Source organism: Vipera ursinii, assembly GCF_947247035.1.
Source record: "Vipera ursinii genome assembly, chromosome: 6".
NCBI lineage: Eukaryota > Metazoa > Chordata > Lepidosauria > Squamata > Viperidae > Vipera > Vipera ursinii.
In genome coordinates, this window is record NC_139515.1 from 57,319,235 (window position 1) to 57,331,637 (window position 12,403).

Below are 12,403 nucleotides of genomic sequence, written 5' to 3' on the forward strand. Positions count from 1 at the left end.
TATAAGTTTACAGAGTTTACAGAGTCAGCATATTGCCCCCACAATCTGGATTCTCATTTTACCGACCTCGTAAGGATGGAAGGCTGAGTCAACCTTGAGCCAGTGAGAATTGAACTGCCAAACTGCTGGTAGTCAGCAAAATTAGCCTACAATACTGTATTCTAATCACTGCGCCACCACAGAGATATTGGTAATATCTCAGCTCAAGGCAACAGATCACTTCACCCAGTAGCCTCATGTACATGTTAAATAGAAAAGGAGAGAGGACCAAGCTCTGAAGCACCCCACAAAGTAGGCATTGCAGGCTGTATCTCTCTCTCTCCCCCCCCCCCCAAATCAAGGAGGAAAACCACATAAAGTTGCTGCCGTTATGTACTTCCAGACCCAGTCTTGAAGAATAACATGATTAATGGTAGAGGTCAAGAATAGCCAGGATGGATGTACCATCTTCATCCTGTTCCTGCCAGAAGTCATCCATGACTGCACTCAAGGCTGTTTCAGTCCCAAACCCTGGCCTGAACCCCAACTGACAGAGGTCTAGATCAGCAGTCCCTAACCTTTCCAGCTCTGCAGACCAACAATAATGGCAGTCTGTAAGAGTCAACAGAATCACTCCCTCTTTCAAAGAAGAGTTAACTAACATCCAGATGAAATCATACATCCCCTCCCACACATAATAATAATAAAGTCGTAATAAACCAGGAGCGGCACAAGTTTAACATTGTTGTTAGCTGCGAAGTCGTGTCCGACCCATTGCGACCCTATGGACAACGTTCCTCCAGACCTTCCTGTCCTCTACCATCTTCTGGAGTCCATTTAAGCTCACGCCTACTGCTTCAGTGACTCCATCCAGCCACCTCATTCTCTGTCGTCCCCTTCTTCTATTGCCCTCAATCTTTCCCAGCATTAGGCTCTTCTCCAGTGAGTCCTTCCTTCTCATTAGGTGGCCAAAGTATTTGAGTTTTAGCTTCAGGATCTGGCCTTCTAAAAAGCAGTCTGGGTTGATCTCTTCTAGGACTGACTGGTTTGATCGCCTTGCAGTCCAAGGGACTCGCAGGAGTCTTTATTTATTTTATTTATATTAATTCCATTTATATCCCGCCCTTCTCCGAAGACTCAGGGCGGTTTACAAGCTTAGCAGTAGCCTTCATTCTATGTATATGCCTGCTTATTAGAGCTTTCACACACACCCCAAGCGGCATTATTACAAAGTCAGCTTAATTGCCCCCAACAATCTGGGTCCTCATTTTACCTACCTCGGAAGGATGGAAGGCTGAGTCAACCTTGAGCCTGGTGGGATGCGAACCTGCACTAATTGCAGACAGCTGGTGTTATTTAAGGAGGCATTAGCCCACTGCTCCACCAAGGCTCCTCCAGCACCACAGTTCAAAGACCTCAATTCTTTGGAGCTCAGCCTTTTTTATGGTCCAACTTTCACTGCCATACATTGCAACTGGGAAGACCATAGCCTTGACTATACGCAGTTTTGTTGACAGGGTGATGTCTCTGCTTTTTAGTGTGCTGTCTAGATTTGCCATGGCTTTCCTCCCGAGGAGCAAGCATCTTTTAATTTCTTGGCTGCAGTCCCCATCTGCAGTGATCTTGGAGCCCAGGAAAATAAAATCTGTCACTACCTCCATTTCTTCCCCATCTATTTGCCAGGAATTGAGAGGGCCGGATGCCATGATCTTGGTTTTCTTAATGTTAAGTTTCAACCCAAGTTTTTCACTCTCCTTCTTCACCCGCAACAAGAGGCTCTTGTGGCCAAACTAGCAGCTGAAAGAGCCCTGTCCACTTTTTCAGGTGCTATGGGCTCAAACTTTTCCCAAGTCACCTTGCAAGACACAGCCCACACCACCTCCCTCAATTCTTCTGTATGTCAGTTATGCCTGGCTTTTAAAACATGTTCATTTATTATTTTTGCTAAATGCCAAATGTACATGGCCTGCTGATATGATTTTTTTTAAAAAAGGAATCAAATTAATTTTCAGCTCTTTTCTGCCTTTGTTCCTAAATCCAGATTGTCAATTTGATTGTAGTAGCAGGCAATCCACTTGATCAAACCAGATGGTTTTGCTTTGGTGATTTCAACAGAGCTTGATAAATTTTAAAAATAACCGGACCAACTTATCTGATTTATGATTTGGTACGTGAATAGAAGGCAATTAACAAAAATATTCTGTTTGGAGGCACAATAGGCATACTTAATTTTGGCTCAAAGTCCTGAAAAATCATTATGATCCTACTTTCTAAGATTATCTGAGTGGATAGTCCCTTGTCTTAGGAAAGAGAAATTAATGGGATAGGGAGAAAAGTATGAACAAAGGGCTGTTTTTCTCAAGATCAGTTTCAGAAGATGCCAAATACGGCCCTCTTAAGATTCCATTTCATTGCAAACTGCCCATTAGCCATTTGACCTAATAGCAGAACTTTAGTGGGAAGAAAATACTTCACTTTGCCAAGATTTTTAGGATATTTTTTATCTACAGAGCTATGTGAGCTCTGATAAAGATTCCTTGGTTTCTCTGAAACTGTTCTTGCATTCCACTCGATGCTGTTTTGAGTGTTGGCAGAATATCCCTGAAGCCCTGCCAGGAGGTGGTGCCTTGAGAAGGCCACAGAGACCGAATCAAGCCTGTGCCATATTTATTAGCTTGTGAGCTGCTACATAATAGAATTTGCTGTTGTGTTGGTGTCCTTATTATTTATCCAGACAACCAGTTATTATTTTAGAGTTGGTTTTGAGGTTAAAACAAGTCCCCATCTCTGTTCCTCAAAGGTAAGAAAGCAACGAAACTGGACTATGAAGAGAACTTAAAAAATTACCAAGAAAAGTAACTTCTAGTTTCCGTTCTAGGGTGTCATATGCTCTTTTGAGGAGATGGTCTGAAGCATTTCCTTCTAACTAGTGACAGCTGAGAGAGAGAGAGAGAGAGAGAGGGAGAGAGGGAGAGAGAGAGAGACTGACTATTTCTAATCTCTGTCTCTATATCTATGTGTTTATGTGTATATATAAGAGAGATGATTGATCTGTGTATGATTGATACACAGACATTCTTGACTGGAAGATGCTGCAAAAATCTGCAGGGCCTTTGCTGCAAGTTACTGCTATGACACTCCTGCAGACTGCTCTTTGTATAGCACAAGGCTATGTAATCCACACGGCATGTCCAAATGTATTTAAAGGAGCCTGAACTTGGTTTGTTTTTATGTTTTTCCCCCCACTGGGCTATATTGTTTCCAAATATTTGTTAATAAAACAAACCTTAAAATAATCCTGCCTATGGTGATCTTAGCACATGATTTGTTAGCTTCCACATTTGATGTTCATATCATCTTTATACAACTTTATACAACTACAACAATATTCTTGTTAAGATGTTCACATCTGACAAGACCCTGATTGCTGTGGGTGCTTTTTTTCTACAGGCTCCATTTCATAAAAGGAGAAAGTGTCTCTTATTAAGATAAATCTGCATGGCAGTCAAACTTTTCTCTACCCTGCTGCTTCCAGCTATTCCTAAAACCAGCTTTAACCATTTTCCGAAATGAGTAAACCCCAGCCACAAGAGGTCCTGACTGAACTTGGTGATTTTAGGACTGTCTGCCCATCCATTCTTAGGCTATACAAAAACAGGTATCAGGCCATATCTGGCCCTCAGACCATAGTTTGCTCACTGCTGAGCTAAATGATTATTTGTTTCTGCCTAATTTATTGCAGAATCCCTAACTGACTGAATTCATATAAAAGAAAATCACAAACTATGGTTTAAAAAACAACAAAGAGCCATGTTCCTTCAGCTTGCTAAGCCACAAATAAGATCATCTTTATTTTGCATATTATTTGAACCCAGTTAAAAAAAACATTTAGTTTTTTATTCAGATGAAAGATGGGAAGAGTGAGATGGGAAACAAATTGCAATGTTGATTTTGATCTTTGGAAAATGCTCTGCAATTGGAAAGTTTAAAAAGTATCTATGCATCTTCTTACATTGGATTAATTCTGCAGCTTGGATAAATTTTCTGTAGTAGGTTGTTGACATTGTGGTGGCATAAATCCACACTGAGGTACTTAGTCATTAGATACATTGTGGTGTATGTGATACTACTGCTATGTGAACAGTTTCTATGCAAAAAGGCTGCTTTGACCTACATGTTATGAGTTCATTATGCAATCTAGTTCAGATTGAAGGAAGAACTTTGCTGCCTTTCTCTTGATCACTGTCTATTCTGGAAAAATGGGATATGCATATTTTAATTAGTTATTAAGCATCCACCTACGATAAATGTTTCTTTTTTTTCCTGAATATTTTTCCTACAATCTAATACACTTAATACAATCCACTGAACAGACTAGCAAGGTCCCCTCATCACAAAGCTGAACATAATGACTCCCTCTGACAACAGATGCTGGAATTTGAGAAATACTAGTTAGAAGCTGGAAAGAAATCTCCATTTGCCAAGAAACTTGCCCTCTGCCCCTGTACTAATGTTCTGGACAGACATAGAAGACATTGCTTGAAAACAATTTTTGAGAAAGATTTAACTGCCAAATCACTTAGCTTTTATAGGTCAAATCTTTGACTGATTGACTTCTTGAAATTAAATGCCTTCTACTCAACACAAAACTCTGTGTGTCTAACAATCAATTTTAAAAAGTAACCATAAATAAGCAAAAGCACTTTTAAAACAGACAATATGCACGGAGTGACTCAGAAACAATAATGGCATCAAGAGAGGCTCAGCCAACAGCTTGGCCCAACACTTCAGGGAAAAAGCAGACATTCAGTGCCTTGTGAAAGCTGAGCAGGGATTGGGCCATCTGAATCTGAGTGTGTATGGCGCTCTGTAGGGTAGCTGCTGTTACCGAGATATAATGCTAACTGTACCTATTAGATAACACTGTGTGATAGCATAGTGCCCACTCTCACTTTGGAATGAATGGAAATAATTGAAAGCAGGTGGTCCTGTAAATAATGCTATCACGAAGGGCTTTAAGGGTGACAGTATCAGTACCTTGAAGTGAGCCAGAAACCCACTAGGAACCACTGCAGTTTACAAAGTTGATTGCAGGTCAACTTTTAGTTAAAGTTAAATGGGTGTGCCAAAGCTCTCCTATAACTATGTGTGCTGTTGCATTCTGGACAAACTGTAGTTTCTGATTGATCTTCAAGGGCAATCCTATGTTAAGCACATTGCAATAATCCAGATGGGACATGACCAGTAATGACCATGAGTAAAGCCTCTGGGCAAAGCAAAAGTGATAGCACTAGCAACAGCACTTAGACTTATATACCACTCCATAGTACCTTACAGCTGTGGTCTCCAACCTTTAGGGCTTGGTGGCCTGGCCGGGGGGGGGGGGGAGGGAGGGAAACCAATCTGTGCAAGTCGAGCTAGGCACGGGCACGCCAGCCCACTACTCATGCAAGTTGAGCTGGGCCCATGTGCCAGCCAGCCACTCGCGTGTCCCGGTTCCAAACAGGCCATGGCTGGGTAGTGGGCTGCAGTCTGGGGATTGGGAACTCCTGCCTTACAGCACTGTCTGAGTAGTTTAGAGTGTTAGCATATTGCCTTCAACAATCTGTGTCCTCATTTTATTGAACTCGGAAAAATGGAAAGCTGAGTCAACCTTGAGACTCATCAGGATGAACTCCAGGCTGTGGGCAGAGTTTGCCTGCAGTACTGCATTCTAACCACTGCTCCACCACAGTCTTGAAGGCCTCTGATAGCTCTGTCTGGAGAGTATTAGGTACCTCTTTCAGAATTGAAGGTGGTACGTGCTCAGATCTGAAGGCTCCTTGCATTCACAGCCACTTTACCTTGCTAAAGTTCAACCTGATCCTGATCCTCTGTAGCCAGATTCTTGCGGCCTCCAGACACTAAGAACCTAAGTGACAGTGTTGCTTGGTTGGCCCAAAGACAAATTGTTCTTTGCCTGCAGGCAACAAAATGCCTTAGGAAAATACTGATCAGGCATGCAATTTGACAATCAGCCATGGAAGAATGATGTCAAAAATAGGCTCAGGTGTGTCTTCTGAAAATTGCAGATGAAGTTCCGTCTTTGCTATTCCAGTTTGGCTCTTGACTGATATTACTTATGTTTTGAATTGGGTTCCCCTCTCCTATTAGAAGTTGGCTAGGATTATTTGGCACATCAAGAAAAATACCGGTTTTACAATATTTTCTGGGAGGTGATTTGGTTGATGAATAATTTAAACTAGATTAGCAACTCCAAAAAGGAGACTTTTTTACCTCCCTAAGCTCTTCACATGCCTTCCATTTTGAACTGTTCACTGTCATGCATCTTCAGGAAGTCTTCATTTCTAGCTCAGCCACTTGTCAAAAGAAGCATAGCAATTAGAGATTAGAGATCTCTGACAGTGATCATAAATCACTGTCTGCCAGTCATTTCTCATCAATTTTAATGAATGTGCAACAGCCCTCCAACTGATGTTAATCACTGCAACTGGAGGCTGATCTAATTGTCAGGAATTCCCATTGTTGGCACACAGATGAGAAATTATTTCCTTTCCCTAACCTTTAGGTGCTGAATTAACTTTTATCCCTTGAAGAGAAAAAGAGAGTTGGAGCCACTGAAGAATTCAGTTTCAACACTGCAATCACAGAAAGGCAAATATATCAGCATCGGTAAATCAAATATCAGTAAAAATAGCTATACCAGGAACATCCAATCCAAATATTACAACTTGAGATGTTCCTGTGCCCTTTGTCAAAGTATCCATTTATTTTCTCTTCTTCCTTGTTCTTCTTTCTTCTTCCCAACCGGCAATTTGTGCTTACGCCACCCGGTATCCTACACTGGGTTTCCCTTGAGTCTGCTGATACTTCCTATAAATGTTAGAACAGATTGGTTGTGTTAGGTTTCACAACTGGAGAATAAGTTCATGGTCAGAATATTGGATAGAAGCAATATAGAAAATAGAGTGATTTCTTACAACTGAAACTTGGTTCTGAGTACACACAGTCTCTCTCTCTCTCTCTCTCTCTCTCTCACACACACACACACACACACACACACACACACTTGAAATTACATGCCTTGATATGCTGAACAAATGACCATGGAAAATCTGGTTGACTTGTTAAATCATGCTGAAATTTCGAATCAAATCATTTATATGCTAGGAATTTGTAGAATTGGAACAGATGAACTTAATTTTTTTCTTCTAACTCCCAAGGACCATTATAGACAATTGCTGTTTCCACAGGTGTTTTTAATTTTATTTTTTAGATTTGTTAAGTCCGCTTAACAGTTTTATATGTCTTGTAATCTGCTTTTCTTACAAAATTGATATGATATTGAGCTTTGGTGGTTTGCCATCAAATATCTTTTAGGTGATTTCCAAGGGCTCTCGCAGACAAAGAAAGTGATTTGGTGGTGGTGGGGGGGGGGCTGCATAAGTTTCTGGTCAATGTGTTGCCTATCCTGAATTAGAATTAGAATAGGGACATTTGGATCTTGGTAGGCACTTTAACATTCCATAGGAGAAGATTTCTGGATAGTGATAGAAAAATATTATCCTGATAGAAAATGGGGTTTTCTATAGAAAACAAAAAAATTAAGATCCTCCTACTGAAAGTTCTGGTGGAAATGGAGAATTTGTTTTATTTTAAGATATAATTTGTACAGTATTGTGAGTGGTTCCAATGAAACCTGATTAAATGTTTCACTTTGATATAGAATTCAACCAGCACTGTAGCTGTTATGTACTGGGCTTGTGGTGTTACACCATGTGTGTTGCTGGAGAGGCTAACGGCTCCCCAGTAACCTAGACAAGCTGTCTCCGGTCCTGTAATTGGCTAGTCCCAGGCGGCAAGAGTGGGTTCAAACCTATTGGCTGCCGCCTAGGGGCTAGACTATATATTGTGGCTGGTTGCAGCCCAAGCTTCAGTACAGTTCTAGCAAGAATGAAGAATGAGTTATCTGGTACTCAGCCTCGTGACTTCCTTCCTGCACCAAAGAGCTCACGACTTAACAGTAGCCATGCTGAGTAGATACACACTTTGCTCTGCTTCCCCCTCCCCTGCCCCCCACACCACACACAGACACATTCACATGCCGTTTTGATAACCTAGAAGGCATGAGGTGTTGCTATATAGGAAGTCAGCCCTGTCTTCATTTCTGACCTCCTTCCAACATGTTACTTGTATTGAGTTGGCCAGAGACAGTGAATATGCTGTTTTTGACACATTGCAGTAAGTTATCAGTTACACATTTATTAATTTCTCCCCTGCAGCCATTGCTTGATCCTGTATACTTTTGTTTCTGTTTTTTATCAAGGGGAGGAATGCACCTGTATATTGTCTTGTCTCTGTGGACAGTGAGCGAAGGAGCCAGTGGATATGATGCAAACCCTGATACAAAGGCCATCCTTTTATATGGTTCAACCTTTGTGCTTGAAGGCCTTTATATACAAAGAAACAAGAAAGGAAGATCCTAACTTTTGCCTTTTTCACAAACCTGCTTGGCTTCCTTTTTCCTTTAACTTAATTTTAAAGCATGTTAACGTAAAAGGAAGGATAAAGCAACATAGAGTATCCTATGCCCAATGAAATCCATTATCTTAGGGTTTATGTGGTAGCTTACAGTAGTTCTCAGAATCTGCTAGGGCAGACATGTTAAACACAAGGCCCGGGGGCCAGATCCGGCCCGCGAAGTGGTTTCATGTGGCCCCCGAAGCCATCCTGGAAACAGTGAGGGAACGGTCCCCGCTGCCTTGGCCCTTCTACCAGAGACCCCCAGATCTGTCCCACTCCTGCCCAGGCCCCCATAGGCACCCTTGATGGCAATGATGTAGAGCTGGCCATGTCCACCCAGTAGGCCATACGCACTCCATCTGCGCCCACCCAGTAGGCCGTGCCCACCCTGGCCATACCCACCTGGCCCCTCGAGGGCAACCACAATGCTGATGTGGCCCTCAATGAAATTGAGTTTGACACTACTGTGCTAGGGCCTTGGCTGGACTTCCGATAATGTGTAACTGATTTAGTCTCCTCAAAAGGCATATTGAATAATGTACCTTATTTTATCATAGAATCATAAAATAGCAGATTTGTGAAGTTTGGAAGAGTCACTTCTCAATGCAAAAACCCAACAGATCTCTGTTCAGCCTCTTCTTAAACATACTCAGTGAAAGGGGGGCCACCACTTATCTCAGTGATGGGTTCCCCTGCCTTTCTGTTCCTACCACGGGAAAGTTTTTCTTAATTTTGCCCTCTTCTAAGGTTATGCCACAACCTGCATGGTCTTCTACTGACCAATTTTGTTAGTGTTTTAATTTTGTATGAGTAAATATAAACCATTTAAGTACCCATGTAGGCTTGTAATCACTAGGTTCATAAAAGCACTGAGATGGAGAAGGATTTCCTGAAGGATAAGTCCCTAGTATATCATAACATTCTTGTAGTTTCTGACAACAAATATTCCCATATTTACAAAGTTAGAATGGACAAACTTATATAACTGCTAAGGAAAATCCTGATTTTCTTAAAAAATAAAAACATGTAGATTAATTAATATTGAAACACCGAGAGAATATAGCTCATATTTTTACTTTCGATTAAGCTTTTGTTTCAGAACTGTTGGAACTACTGGTCTTCCCGAAAGTGTTCAGAGGTTACAACAGATAAGTGCAGAGCAAATAAACTCATCTCTTTCTGGCTTCCCAAGGGGTAGTAAAAAGATCATTGATCTTGATGAGGATTTGTCAAGATGTTCATATGACTGTAATCTATTCCAGAATTCGTCTTCTTAGATTATTTTATAATAGAAGAAGTGAATACTGTACCATCCACCTTACTGTAAAGGAGATACCAATAAAATTGTACTTGGATAACTGCAGTGCCATACTGGGCACAGGAGAGAACTAGAGGTCACTATTTTTTTTTAAAAAAATGTTTTAAATACATACCTAGCATGCAAGTCATTCATACCTGGCATCTCCAAGTAGAAACAGAAAACATTCTTCTTGGCAGTATGTCACTTCTTGATAACAATTTTCAGTTAATGGACCAATAATTGACTTAATTTAAGGCAACTTCTCATCTGTTTCTATCTGTAGTGATGTCAAATAATAGAAAAGTTCCTGTTCCTGTAGCTTACCTGTTGTATTTGGTTGCTCTTCCTCTTTCAGACTCTAGCATTGGATGTGATCTGTAAGTAGTAAATAAAGAGGAGAAACGTCTTGAAAGGGCAAAATGGCAACTGGAGATGATGCGTGCTTTCCATATAGGGAGTAGACACGTATAAAGAAAAACATAATTGAATCTAGTTACTTTTAATTAAATCTTTATTTTAGTAGAATACTTATTTTCTAAATATTTAATTTTTTAAAAAAATCCAACCAAACTCAAAAGAAAGAAAAAAAAATCTAAAGTATATCTTAAGTTAGTAAAGAGAAAGAACTTTAGATTTTATTGTTTTCCTATTAATTATGGGTTCTTTCTTGTCATAATTAACTGGTATAAGGATTAAGTATATCTACATAAATATATTTTATGTTAACCATCCTCCCCCTATTCTTATAAAAAGTTTTAATACCTAACCTTAATTCTAACCTTTAACCTGATATTATGGGGCAGTTGGTTGTATTTTCAGTTGGAGATGGGCAGCGGTTAAGTTTATTTTTTGTGTGTTTCTCAGAGCAGAAGAAATATCTATGTAATACTTCAGAAGCTTGGACATTCTGTTGGAACAAACCCCCAACAAAATCATTAAAGAACTGTACATGTGTCCACCACAGAAATATTTTGTCCTGTGCTCTCTTAGAATTGTTTGTGTAGATATAGAGACTAGGTATAACTTTGCTATTTCTAGGTGGTTGATGGGTACCCACCCATGTGTTATCTTGTTGGTCAGCAGATTGCTTGACCAAGCCCTACAATAGCAGAACCAGATTATTTTTCTGGCTCATTCCTCCTTCATTAAAAAAAAGTTAAGTACAAAGAAAACCTATCCCTGCCTGAATCTGGGGCCTTCTGCAGGCAACCCCTGTAATATACGGTAAATGTTAATTGGTGTGATTAGTCTGTTGCTCACTCCAAATGTGTACTTAAAGAAAATTTTCACTTCTTTGGGACATGAAAAGAAAATTAAGATTTGCTATATGATCTTAAGAAATTGCAAGTAAAGTAATCAAAGATTTCAAGATCGAGGTCTGTTAGCCCTTCAGATCAAGAAACGTGCACGGCTGGGATTCTAGGTATGTTCTTTATTGTAACAAGATAGATAACAGGGTCTTAAAAGCTTCTATCTTTACCAATCAAAATCAAGGCAGGGTTATTTACACTTTCCTTTTTCTTAGGACTGAGTAATTTTTTCCCCAAGGTACTTCCTTTAATGGCTCACTTATTACCTTCTCTGTCCCCAAAGTTATTTTTAACTTCCTATATATGCTTTGAGGACTATCTTAAGTGGACCACCGTGACACCACGCAAGATATACACATTAGATTATGATGATAATTAAGACATCTTGATTATAGTAGTGAGGAAGATGAGTGAAATCCTCTCTGGACTGATTTGCTGATGGCTTTTAAAATGTTGGTGGCCATGTTGTGTTCCTTAGAATAGCTGTTCATCTTTCAAAGCATCCCATAAGTAAAATGAACTGGTTCAATGTACTTTGGACCTTAATTACACGTCATGCAAATATATGAGCAAAGGAGTCAGAAGAAACTGAGAGGGAAGAGGAGGATAGAAATAGAAGGAAACGGAAAGTGGAAAAATAGATAATGAGTTACAGGAAATTCTGGAGTTATATTATGGTGGGATTGGGAGTAATAGGCTTCAAGAACTGAGGAAAAGGGTAAAATAAGAATCCTAGAATAATCCATAAGCAGTAGAAAAAGAAGTTTCTTTTAACTTTTCAGCTGTAAAGTCGCGTGCTTCACATAGAGACGGACACAGAGCTGGGGTAAAGATGAGTTTATTCTGAACAGAACGAACTGGGGAAACAGGGAAGCCTGGCGTCTATTTGTACCTGCCCAGGTGGATGGCATCCAATCAGTTCAAACCTGGGCTTCCTGCCAGTGCAGGTGACAATGGGTGTAGATCCTGGCTTCCCACCAGGCTGACCATGCCTGGGGCTGTCAACAGCTTAAGTCATTAGGCTTATCCTGAGTGAGCAGTTATCGCCCGGAGCTGTCCAGCCCCTCTGCTGATCTGCACCATCAGCCTCCTGCTGTGCTGTCCTTTGTGTATGCTGGGAGGCATACACTGCACCCCTTCCCCCATAGTAAGGAGGATCCTCTGTCATTCCTTCTTAACTATATACAGCTTATTTACAATTTTTACATTTAACCCTCCAGATTCCTCCTCCCCCCAGGCTTAAGAGCGAACATAATCACTGAGGTAGCTGGGGGCTCTGTGTGTCCCGTTT